Below are 12,825 nucleotides of genomic sequence, written 5' to 3' on the forward strand. Positions count from 1 at the left end.
AGGGACTCTCAATGTGCTTTTTAGTTTAGTCATAAGCCTGACCCAATTTAAGTCACATCCAACATAGGATGCTTGCCCTAATCTAAAATTCCAGATATTCTATTCTACTGAAGCAGAAAGGTTCACAAGGTTTTTTTTTATTTTTCGATACATTCTTCCTTAGGCTAACCCAAACTTCTTCACCTGCAGTTAGAAAATCATTTGTTTGTGTTTGTTTTTTTGTTTGTTTCAAAAGCAACCATGAACATTTCTCTTGAAAGTTGCTAAGAAAGTAGGTCTTAAATGTTCTCACCATTACATAATCAACAACAAAAAAAGTAATTATGTGAGGTGAATATTTTAACTAACCTTATTGTGGTAAACATTTTGAAATATATATAGGATGGGGCAAAAGGAGGTTTACAGTTGCTCATATGGAAAATAATACAATCTCTCTCTATATATATAAGCCTAATATGCAAATTGTCTCTCTCTCTATATATAAGCCTAATATGCAAACCCCATGGAGTTTGACCAGGAGACCGATAGCTCACTATGACATGCGCTGACCACCAGGGGGTGGCACAGAACAAAGGAAGGCCCCAGCTGGCAGCCAGCAGCCAGGAAAGGGAGGCCCCAGCTGGCAGCTGGAAGGAAGGCCCCGATCGGCCCTGATCGCCAGCCAGGGCTAGGGATCCTACCCGTGCACGAATTTCGTGCACTGAGCCTCTAGCAATTAATTAGTAATATAAGAATAAACTGTTTTGTGTACTCACAACTGTAAATCTACTTTTGTCCCACCCAGTCTGTGATTCAAATCATTACATTGTACACCTTAAACTTACACAATGTTATGTGTTAATTGTATGTCAATAAAGCTGGAAAAAATGTAAATCCTTTACATACATAAAGACATATTCCCTTTCCCCCTGGCTTTTGTGTCATTCTTAAATAAGACTTTCTTTTATTTCTGGATTTTTCTAATCTTTTTTTTTTTTGCATGAGATTTTTAAAATTGAATTTTGGTTAATAAAATGATATAGGTTTCAGGAGTACAGTTCTATAATACATCATCTGTATATTGTATTATGTATTCACCAACCCAAGCCAAGTCTCCTTCCATTACCAGTTATCCCCCATACCCTCTTCTACCTCCCACTACCCCCTTTTCCTTCTGATAATTACCATACTGTTGTCTGTGTTTGGGAGTTTTTTTTCTTAAGCCTTCACCTTTTTCACCCAACCTCCAACCCCTTTCCCCTCTGACAGCTGTCTGTCTATTCTTCTTTTGTGTATCTATGAGTGTGTTTCTATTTTGTTTGTTAGTTTATTTCATTCATTAGATTCCACATATAAGTGAAATCATATTCTCTGACTGGCTTATTTCACTTAGCATAATATTCTCCAGGTCCATCCATACAGTCACACAAGGTAAAATTTCCTTCTTTTTTTACGGCCAAATAGTATTCTATTGTGTAAATGTACCACAACTTTTATATCCACTCATGTACTGATGGGCACTTGGGCTGCTTCCAAATCTTGGCTATTGTAAATAACACTGCAAAGAACATAGGGGTGCATATATTCTTTCAAATTAGTGTTTTGGGTTTCTTCCAGTATATTTCCAGAAGTGGAATTGCTGGGTCATAGGGCAGTTCCATTTTTAACTTTTTGAGAAAACTCCATATTGCTTTCCACAGTGGCTGTACCAAGTGGCATTCTCATCAACAGTGCACAAAGATTCCTTTTCCCCCATATCCTTGCCAACACGTGTTGTTTGTTGATTTATTGATGTTAGCCACTTTGATGGGTCTGAGGTGATATCTCATTGTGGTTCTAATTTACATTTCTCCGATGATTAGTGACGTTGAACTTTTTTTCATGTGTCTATTGGCCATCTGTATGTTCCCCTTGGAGAACTGTCTATTCAGGTCATTTGCCCATTTTTTAATTGGATTTTTTTTTTTTGGTGTTGAATTTTTAAGTTCTTTATAAGTTTTGGATATTAGCTTCTTATCAGATGTATCTTCGGCGAATATGTTATTTCATTCATGGGTTGTCTTTTCATTTGGTTGATGGTTTCCTTTGCTGTGCAAAAACTTTTTAGTTTGATATAGTCCCATTTATTTATTTTTTCTTTTGCTCTGCTTGCCTGTGGAGATATATCAGAAAAAATATGCTCTGAGAGATGTTAGAGATTTTACTTCTAGGAGTTTTATGGTTTTGAGCATAACATTTAAGTCTTTAATCCATTTGGAGTTTATTTTTGTGCATGGTGTAAAAAGGTGATCTAGTTTCATTTTTTTTTTGGATGTATTTGTCCAGTTTTTCCAACACCATTTTTAAAAAATATATTTTTATTGATTTCAGAGAGGAAGGGAGAGAGAGAGATAGAAACATCAATGATGGGAGAGAATCATTGATTGGCTGCCTCCTGCATGCCCCCTACTGGGGTCGAGCCCACAACCCAGGCCTGCCAAAGCAGCTAGGGCTCCACCACCATTTTTTGAATAGACTATCTTTACCCCATTTTACATTCTTGACTCCTTAGTCAAATATTAATTGACCATAAAGGCATGGGTTTATTTCTGGGCTCCCAATTCTGTTTCATTGATCTACATATTGTTTTTATGCCTGTACCAGACTGTTTTGATGACTATGACCTTACAGTATAGTCTGATATCAAGCAGTGTGATTCCTCCCACTTTGTTCTTCTTTATCGAGATTTCTGTGGCTATTCAGGGTCTTTTGTTTTTCTATTATTTTTGAACTTGCATATTTGTATCTTTCTAAACAATTTAGTTAACATTTATAGAGCAGCTACTATGTGCCAGATATTAGACTAAGTTCTAGGAATTTTTTTAAGGAACTATAAAGAATAGGAGTTGGCACACTTTTTTTCTTTAAAGGACCAGAGAGCAAATGTCTGGGGTTTTGGGGACTATACAATCTCTGTCCCACTACTCAACTCTGCCTTTGAAGTGCAAAGGCAGCCATAGACAGTAAGTAAACAAATGGACATGGCTGTGTGCCATTAAAACTTTTTCACAAACACAGGTGGTAGATCCCTGTCTAGGAGATCACTTGTACTCTATTTTTTTTTTTAAATATACTTTATTGATATTTTATAGAGAGGAAGGGAGAGGGATAGAGAGTTAGAAACATCGGATGAGAGAGAAACATCGATCAGCTGCCTCCTGCACACCAGCTGCCTCCTGCACACCTCCTACTGGGGATGTGCCCGCAACCAAAGTACGTGCCCTTGACCGGAATCGAACCTGGGACCTTTCAGTCCGCAGGCTGATGCTCTATCCACTGAGCCAAACCAGTTTTGGCAAGATCACTTGTACTCTGAAACAAATTAGGATATAATGTTGCCCAACCTGTATGGCTTAGTGGTTGAGCCACGACCTATGAACCAGGAGGTCATGGTTCGATCCCCAGTTAGGGCACATGCCTGAGTTTCGGGCTGAATCACTAGTGGGGGCATGTAGGAAGCAGCAGATCAATGGTTCTTTCTCATCATTGATGTTTCTATCTCTCGTCCCCTCTCCTTTTCTTTCTGAAATATAATGTAAAGAGTACTCTACATTACCAGTATAAATGTGGTAAGTAAACTCTATTTGCAGTATGAACAACTTGCTGTTGGAATATAGTATAGGGAATAATACATTTTACCGGGGGCTGCTGAACAAGGATTTAAAGGATTTCAGGAGGAAGAAAGGATTTCAAAAAGAGAATTCCAACTAGTGTGAGCAAAAGCTGTGAGCATGAAAGAACATGTCAGGTTTGGGAAATCTTGAGTTCTTTTGTGGCTAAAACACAGTGTGTTTAAAGGAAGATGTGGGGGAAAGCTATGCTGGAGCCAGATGTGAAAGGTCCTGAGGCTAACCACTGGGAACTGGATTTTACTAGTAGCTGTAGGCAAAGATTGGGACACAATCAACTCTATTTAAAAATGAATTCTGGAGGTCTACACCATGCGGAGGGCATTTTAGAGTGGGAGAGAGTGGAGGCAAGGAGACAAGTTATAAAACCATTTCTGCGGCCCAACTGAAGCTTGAACTGAGGAAGTGGCTTTGGGATAGAAAAGAGACTTTTGGAGGATGAATTAACTGGCCATAATAACTGAATGATTGTTTCTGGAATTCTGGGATGATTAACTGGTTGGTTGTGTGCCAGTTATTTAGTACTTAGATTTTAGATTTGCTCTCTGACCCCTTCCCTGCCCTTCCTTGCTTTGTATCTCAGGGAACTGACCACCCCACCCCCTTCCCCGCAAACTACAGTTCCCAGCTCCCTTGTTTCTGGCTTCTGGTTAAGCACAGCCAAATGGGAGTTGGCAGAGGAGAACCCAAGGGATTTCTCCCTCTCTCCCCATTCCTGTGGCATTAGCAGCAGTGGCTGAGTCGCCTGTGTATATCTAGCTCCTACTGTGGTCCAAGGTTCCAACTTCTACTTGGAGACTTTGGCTCTTTGGCATCAAAACCCCACCTCTTCTGTGTTGTTTCAGCCCTAGCGATAATAGTGGCTTTCTGCCATTCCTAATCTCTGGGTTGCCTCACCTTCCTCTGTTTTCTCTTTTAGCTTTTCTGACATGTTTGTAACCCATTCTCCAGGTTAAATTCCTTCAATTGAACTACCTAGCATAGGTTCCTTTTTTCAGACCAGATCCTGACTGATTAAAAATAATCAGCCTTAACTCCTGCTCCCTCTAGTGCATCCTTCACAAAGCTAGACAGACGAATTTTTTTTCAAATTAAAAAGTTAAAATTAATTTCACCGAATTAATTTCTGCCTCAGGGCCTTTGCACTTGACACTCCTGCTGGGAATGCCCTTTTCTCAGCTCTTTGAACGTGTTGTCTTCACACAGGTCTCTGTTTTCATGCCATCTCTTCAGAGATACCACCACCACTCACCTCCTTATTCTGGTTTGTGTTCTTCATCACATGTATCACTCTGTGAAATTATATCCTTTGTATATTACTTCTTTAAAGTTGAGGGTGGAAAAATTTGCCTGTTCACTTTTCCATTCTCAGCACCTAGTATGGGCTCTGGCATATATTAAGGATGACATAAGTATGTGTCGATTAATAAATGAATACTTATGAAGTGGCAGGTACAGGAGATTTTACCTTCATGAGGTATTGTTTATCAGAGGTGCTTTGTATATTTTATTTTTATTACTTTATTATTTGTTTTTATTATTGGACTTTTATGCTTTCTCTTCCTGAAACGTCCTCTCCCATTCTATCGTCACTATTCATCTTTCAAAACAGGTGGAATTCTTTCCTGTAGGAAACTTTCTCCTCCTGATTCCACATATGGAACTCACTTTTCCTCCTTTTGGGTTCCATCAGCAAGACTACATTTTATTGCATTTATTTAATATTTGTCTCCTTTTCTAACCTCTTAAGGAGAGGTAAGACTCATGAGTTTTCACTTCGATAACTTCAGTATCTAGAATAGTGCCTAACACACAGTTGCGTTTAGTAAATACTTGTTGCATAAATGAATGGAGTGGCAGGTACAGGAGATTTTCCAACTTCACATTTCTATTTGTTTCCATAAACTATGAATCACTGGGAAAGAGAAATGGTTATATACCTGTAAAATGGGGAGGATGGTACCAGCCTCACACCATTTGTGGGGAAGATTGAGGTAATGAAATGAAAACTTCTAGGAAAGTATAAGTATAATACAAATAAAACCCATCATTCCTATATTATGTGGAAAGGGTTTCTTCCATTGACAAGATACATTCTGATGTGAATGTCAGTTTTACTCAGTACTTGTCTACAAGAAAACTTAAAATTTCTAGAATTTTCAGGATGATTTGGGAAGAAGTTGTCTTTATGGAAGTAAGGTTAAGATACACTTCGAAGAAAACATCATTAAGAGCACATGCTTGCCTTTTTAAAGGTTTGTTTAATCCTAGGATGAAGGCTTTCTGTTAAATTTTCTAGGGATAAATCTACAGAGACCATAGGTAAGAGAAGTACACACTTAGGGAGGCCCTCACCCTACAGCTAGACTTAGGTGCTGGTCCAACGTGGGCAGAGTCATGCACAACATGAACCCAAGTCCCTAATCCAACACCGTGAAGGACTGATTGTTATCTGAGCACTGGAGTATTGGGTCCTGACAGGTGCCCTCTTGCTTTTGTGCCTTTAACTCAGCTATTTTCAACCGGTATGCCACAAGAATTTTTAAAACATGCAATACCAGCCCTAGCTGGTTTGGCTCAGTGAATAGAGCATCAGCCTGCGGACCAAAAGGTCCCGGGTTTGATTCCGGTCAAGGGCACATACCTTTGTTGCAGGCTTCTCCCTGGCTTGGCCCTGGTTGGGGCACGTGCAGGAGGCAACCAATCGATGTGTTTCTTTCAAATAAATCTTTCTCTCTGTCTTTCCCTCTCTCTTCCACTCTCTCTACAAATCAATGGAAAAATATCCTTGGGTGAGGAGTAAAAACAAACAAACAAAAAAACATGCAATACTTGACTATTTAATCAGGGTCACTGACTTCTTTAGATTGTCAAAATAAAAATGACAACAGCCTACATAATAGCTCTCCTGTGTGACTGAATCAAAATTACACCTACTTTTTTTTTGTTAAATTGGCAAAAAATATATTTTTTTGGTGTCGCAGAATTTTAGTAATTAGTTCATGTGTACCATGAGATGAAAAAGGTTGAAAAAAAAAATCACTCCTTTAACTCGTTAGCTCCTGCTGCTGTCACTTAGAGAAGAAAAAGGCAAGGTGAAATGTATCATCCACTCTTTCTACCAACATCTTTATCCTTTGCTATTCTCAGGTCCTTTGTACACTGAGACGCTATTTTTTTCTCCAGCCATATTTTACATTGGAGTAGCACTAAGTACATAATTTATATTAAGCAAAAACCAGAAGGGAGAAACAGATTTTTTTAAAAACTTTTAATACATTTAAAACAGAATTAAAAACTTTAGAAACATTTTAAAGTATTTAAGCATCAAAGTGCTTTTTATAAGGATAAAACTAATGACAGAATGTTGGTTTTCATCCAAGAATTTCTTAAAGACAAAAGCAGTCAATTAAAACACACCTTGATTGATCCTGGGGGCTGTGGGTGAGGACATTGGGTTGAACTGGGAGCCTCTAAGTAAAATTGATTGTGGTCTCAGAATTTAAAATGAATTCATAGTGTGCTGAGAAGCTTTCTCCCTTTGTGTCACCCACACTGCCCTTCCATGAAGGTGGTCTTAATCATAATTTCAGACATAATTTAGTTTAAACACTTTTTAAAAATCCCAGTTTTATTAAAATAATTATGAATATTTTTGCTACTGCACAGAGCCAAGTTTTAAAAGAAACTCAAGTAGACCTTAAAAAATTAAAAAGAATGAATTACCTGCTTCCCCCAGCCTTTTAAAAATTAAGTATTCTGAGAAAATATTATATGTGAGTGGCTGGCATTTAAGCATTAGTTGCTCTTCTTGTGCTGCCACACTTCTATGTTCATTTCTCTCTCTTTTTAAAATACAAAATTGCATTTAATTGCATGTTTCTACATCCATTTCCCTCATTAGACCTGAGCTCATCTGAGCCAGGACCAAGTCTTACCCCTCTTACGTTCCTCAGTGCCTGTGTTATGAGAGCGCCTAGTGTAGAATTGTTTTTCAATAACTACTTCTTGAATGAATGAAACATTTTAAGATCTAGGCCTTTGTTTGACTCTCACCCTAATTATATAATTTTTAGTTCATAATAAGCACTAGCTCTTAATCAGATCAAAAGATGCCCAAGCCCACTTCTAGTAAAAGAAATACAAATTAAAACTACTACCTTTTCATCAGTCATATTCCTGCATATGTTGTAACATAGTATCAATACTTTGTTAGTTTGTACACTAATATTGCTTCTAGAAAGGCATTTTGGCAATATCTATCAAAATTCCAAAAGAATATGCCCTTTGACCCAGGAATTCCACTTCTAGGAATTTGTCTGACAGATATTCTCCCACAGATGATACATGTAAGAAATTCACTGTGGCATTGTTTATAGTAGCGAAAGCCTGGAAATGACCTAAATATCCACCAAGAGGTGACTAGTTAAATAAATAATGGTACATGCATGCAATAGACAACCTAATCCAGAGGAAAAGAATAACGAGGCAGCTTTGCATATATTGATATGGGGTGATTGCTAAGATATGGTATATCGCTAAGTTAAAAAAAGAAATTCAAGACAGTATGTAATATGCTACCACATATTATTTAAGTAATGATAAGATAAATAGACACATTTGTATGTATATCATAGCTATCGCAGAATGGATTCAGAAAACTCTAGTAATATTGTTTGCTTCTAGTTCTGGGAACTGGGTGGATGGGTAACAGGGAGCTATGATCTGTCACTCACAACACGAATGTTCTATTTAACCTACATGTTTGACCCTTTACCATTTTCCCATTGCTCTTAGGATTAAGTACAAAATTCTTCTCATAGTCCACAAGGTGCTTCATGGCAGGACTCTGCTCTACCTCCCCTGCCTCATCTCAGCCCTCTCCCTCATTGTTTGGTCTGCTTTCAGTTCTCTTTCCCCTCTCATGGCTTTTGCAGATGCTGTTCCTCTGCCTGGAGCACTCATCCCCTCCACCCTCGCCTGTCTAATTTTCCTAGTGGTCTTTGAGACATCAACTTTGTTTTTGTTTTTTTTTTAATTTGTCTAAGATCTTTATTTTGTGATATTAATATTTGTTTTGTGAAAATCTTATTGTGCACTTTTTTAAAAAAATAAATCTTTATTGTTCAGATTATTACAGGTGTTCCTTTTTTCCCCCTAGCTCCCCTCCACCTGATTCCCCACCCCACCCCATGCCCTTACCCCCCCGCCACTGTCTTCATCCATAGGTGTAAGCTTTTTGTCCAGTCTCTTCCCGCACCCCTCACACCCCCTCCCCCCTGAGAATTGTCAGTCCACTCCCTTTCTATATCCCTGATTCTATTATATTCACCAGTCCATACTGTTCTTCAGATTTTTTATTCACTTGATTTTTAGATTCACTTGTTGGTAGGTATGTATTTGATGTCATTTTGTTGTTCATAATTTTTATCTTTACCTTTTTCTTCTTCTTCCTCTTCTTAAAGAACACCCTTCAGCATTTCATGTAATCCTGGTTTGGTGGTGATGAACTCCTTTAGCTTTTTCTTGTCTGTGAAGCTCTTTATCTGACCTTCAACTCTGAATGATAGCTTTGCTGGGTAGAGTAATCTTGGTTGTAGGTTCTTGCTGTTCATCACTTTGAATACTTCTTGCCACTCCCTTCTGGCCTGCATAGTTTCTGCCGAGAAATCAGCTGACAGTTGTATGGGAGCTCCCTTGTAGGTAACTAACCGTTTTTCTCTTGCTGCTTTCAAGATTCTCTCTTTGTCTTTTGCCCTTGGCATTTTAATTATGATGTGTCTTGGTGTGGTCCTATTTGGATTCCTCTTGTATGGGGTTCTGTGTGCTTCCTGGACTTGTAAGTCTATTTCTTTCACCAGGTAGGGAAAGTTTTCTGTCATTATTTCTTCTAATAGGTTTTCAATATTTTGCTCTTTCTCTTCTTCTGGCACCCCAAAAATTCGGATGTTGGTACGCTTAAAGTTGTCCCAGAGGCTCCTTACACTATCTTCATATTTTTGGATTTTTTCTTTTTGTTTTTCTGGTTGGGTGTTTTTTGTTTCCTCATATTTCAGATCTTTGGTTTGATTCTTGGGGTACGTTGATCTACAGTTGAGTTTCTGTATATTCTTTATTTCAGACAGTGTATGCTTAATTTCTGACTGGTCCTTTTCCATTTTTTTGGCATTCTCATTAAGGTCCTTGAAGGTCTCACTAAGCTCCTCGGAGGTCTCATCAAGTTTCTCGGCGGTTTTTAGAAGATTCTTGAGTAACCTTATAAATGTGGTTCTGAACTCTATGTCATCCATTAGTTTGCTTTCCTCCATTTCTCTCATTCGTGACATGTTTTTTTGTCTCCGCATTTTGCTGCTTCCTTATGTTGATGGAGTGGCTTTGTGTGGTAGGTGACCTATAGGGGCCAGTAGCTCAGCCTCCCCAATCACCTGAGGTGGACGTTTTTGGTACACCCCTTTGTGGGCTGAGTGCAAAGTCTTGGTGTAGTTAAGCCTTGATTGCTGTTGGTACACTGGGAGGAATTGACCTCCAGGCCAATTGTCTGTGAGGACCCGCTGTGTCTATAATGGAAGAACTGCTGCGCTGGAGACACGCTTATGATGCAGGACTTGTTTCAGTGGGGCTTTGGTGCTCGCTGAGTCTGCCTCTTGAATGTATCACTTATGGATGTGAGGAGTTGAAATCTGGTGTCTCACACTGACCACTAGGTACACTGGCTTCTGGATCTCCAATGGGGTGCAGGTCAGCTACTGTCTGAGGCCACCCAGCAGGAGCTACAGCAAGAACTACAGTTTTCTCCTCTTTGCTTGGAGTTTGGAGGTTTTGGAGCTGTCTGACCTGGGCTGCAAGTTTGCTGGGTTAAGCTGCTATAGGGCAGGCCATTCATATGCTAAAGCCGCTGCTTGGAGCTTGGGTGGGTTCGTAGATTGTGCAGGGCGGGGTCTCAGGGCGTGACTAGGCTAGGGCGTGGCAAACAGTGATGGCTGCCAGTAAGCCGGCTCTGCGTCTCCGACCGTGTCCCCGCATCCCGCGCCCCAGCACAATAAACAATTGTTCCTGCGTGCAGCCCTGCAAGCAAGCCTCCCTCACTTTCTGACCCCACGGCAGACAGTCCAGCTTCTCCCCGTAGGAGGTTGGGTCCCCCGCGTCTCCCCAGAAACTGGAGTTCAGAGTAATCGGGAGCTTATCATGTTGAAAACAGCAGCGCTTTCAGTCACCCGTCGCCAGCCGGATTCGCGCGTCTCCGTACCTCAGCTTTTCAGCGCTTGTGCACCCCTCAATGCTGTTTGCTCTTTCCTTCTAGTTGTAGAACTTCCACTCAGCCAGCTTTCCCGTGGTTCTGGGTGATAGACGTTCTGTCTTTTAGTTGTAGTTTTGAAATTGTTGTGCGAGGCAGCAGTTTAGGTGTTTACCTATGCCGCCATCTTGGTTTCTCCCCGAGACATCAACTTTGAGGCTATTTCAGCAAAGTAACCTTTGCTACCTCCCAGACTAGTGTAGTCCCCTCGTAGATGCTCCCATGGCACTCCAAACATCTCTTTCAGTAGCTAACACTACAATTGCAATTAATAAATTATTTGCGTGATGTCTGTTTTCCTTACTAAGCTGTGCCTGTCTTGGTTACCTAGCTGCTAGGTCCTAGCAAAGCAGGCACTCCTAACCACTTGTGGAAGGAAGACTAGAAGGATTGTAGGAATGAAGGTGGGAGGGAGGGAGAAAATAGAGAAGGTAGCCAGTAAGGGAGGGAGGGAGGGAGGGAAAACAATGGCACTGAAACCATTGTAAAGAGCTATCCCTAAGTGTGTTCTTCATTAGTAATTAGTTTGTGGGCTTACTAGTCTCAGATTTATTTGAAAATTATATTGTTAACTGCGTGGCCTTAGAATTTCTACTTCATAAAAATTGGGTATATTGTTTTTTTGGGTATTTTGTTTAGTAAAAAAAGGTTTATCATCACTGATGGATTTTTGTTTTACTTTAGCCTAAAAATCATGTAGTTCTGAATATCTCTTCTCTTACCACTGAGAGGCAGTAACTTTTTACACAGAAAGCAATGATTTCTGTCTTTTATGAGTGGGGAAGGTGTTTCAATATATATGTGTTATGACTTTAGGCTATTTTAAATATTCCATGTATTTTTACAATGATGCTGCTATTTTTAAATATGTCAAAGACCTAAATATAAACCCTGAACCAATAAAATACATAGAAAAAAAACATAGGTACTAAACTATGGACCTTAGTGTTAGAGAAGATTTTATTTTACCTTAAGAGCATGGGAAGTAAAAGCAAAAATAAATGAATGGGACTGTATCAAACTCAAAAGCTCTGCACAGTAAAAGAAACCACCAACAAAAAAAGGCAACCAATTGAATGGGAAAAGATATTTGCAAACAACACTTCTGCTAAGAGGTTAATATCCAAAATTAATAAAGAACTCATACAACTCAACAACAAAAAACCCCCAAACAATCCAATTTAAAAATAGGCAGAGAACTTAAACAGGCACTTCTCTCAAGAAGACATACAAGTGGCCAACAGTTATATGAAAAGATGCTCAACTTCACTAGCTATTAGGGAAGTGCAAGTCAAAACCACAGTGGGATACCACCTCACACCTGTTAGAATGGCTGTTATAAAAACGACAAGTAATAACAAGTGTTGGAGAAAAAGGAACCCTCATACACAGCTGGTGGGAATGTAAATTGGTACAGCTACAATGGAAAATAGTATGGAGGTTCCTAAAAATATTAAGAATAGAGGTCCTATATGACCCATTAATCCTGCTTCTGGGTCTTTGCCTGAACAATTTGAAAACATTTATTTGTAAAGATATATGTACCCCTATGCTCCTCACAGTATTATTCATGGCGGCCAAGACATGGAAACAACTAAAGTGACCTTCAATAGATGATTGGATAAAGAACACATGGTACATATATACAATGCAATACTACTCAGGCATACAAAAAGATGAAATATTGTCATTTGTGACAACATGAATAGATCTTTAGAATATCATGCTGAGCAAAGGAAGTCAGATAGAAAAAGTAAAAAAACATATGATTTTACTCATATGTGGGATATAAAACTGAAAGCAACAAATGAACAAAAAAGCCAAGCAAAAAGAAACTCATAGACAGCAAGAGAACGGTGGTTACCTGAGGGAAAGGGGGCTGGG

The sequence above is a fragment of the Plecotus auritus genome (assembly GCF_963455305.1).
Source record: "Plecotus auritus genome assembly, chromosome: 7".
Classification (NCBI taxonomy): domain Eukaryota; kingdom Metazoa; phylum Chordata; class Mammalia; order Chiroptera; family Vespertilionidae; genus Plecotus; species Plecotus auritus.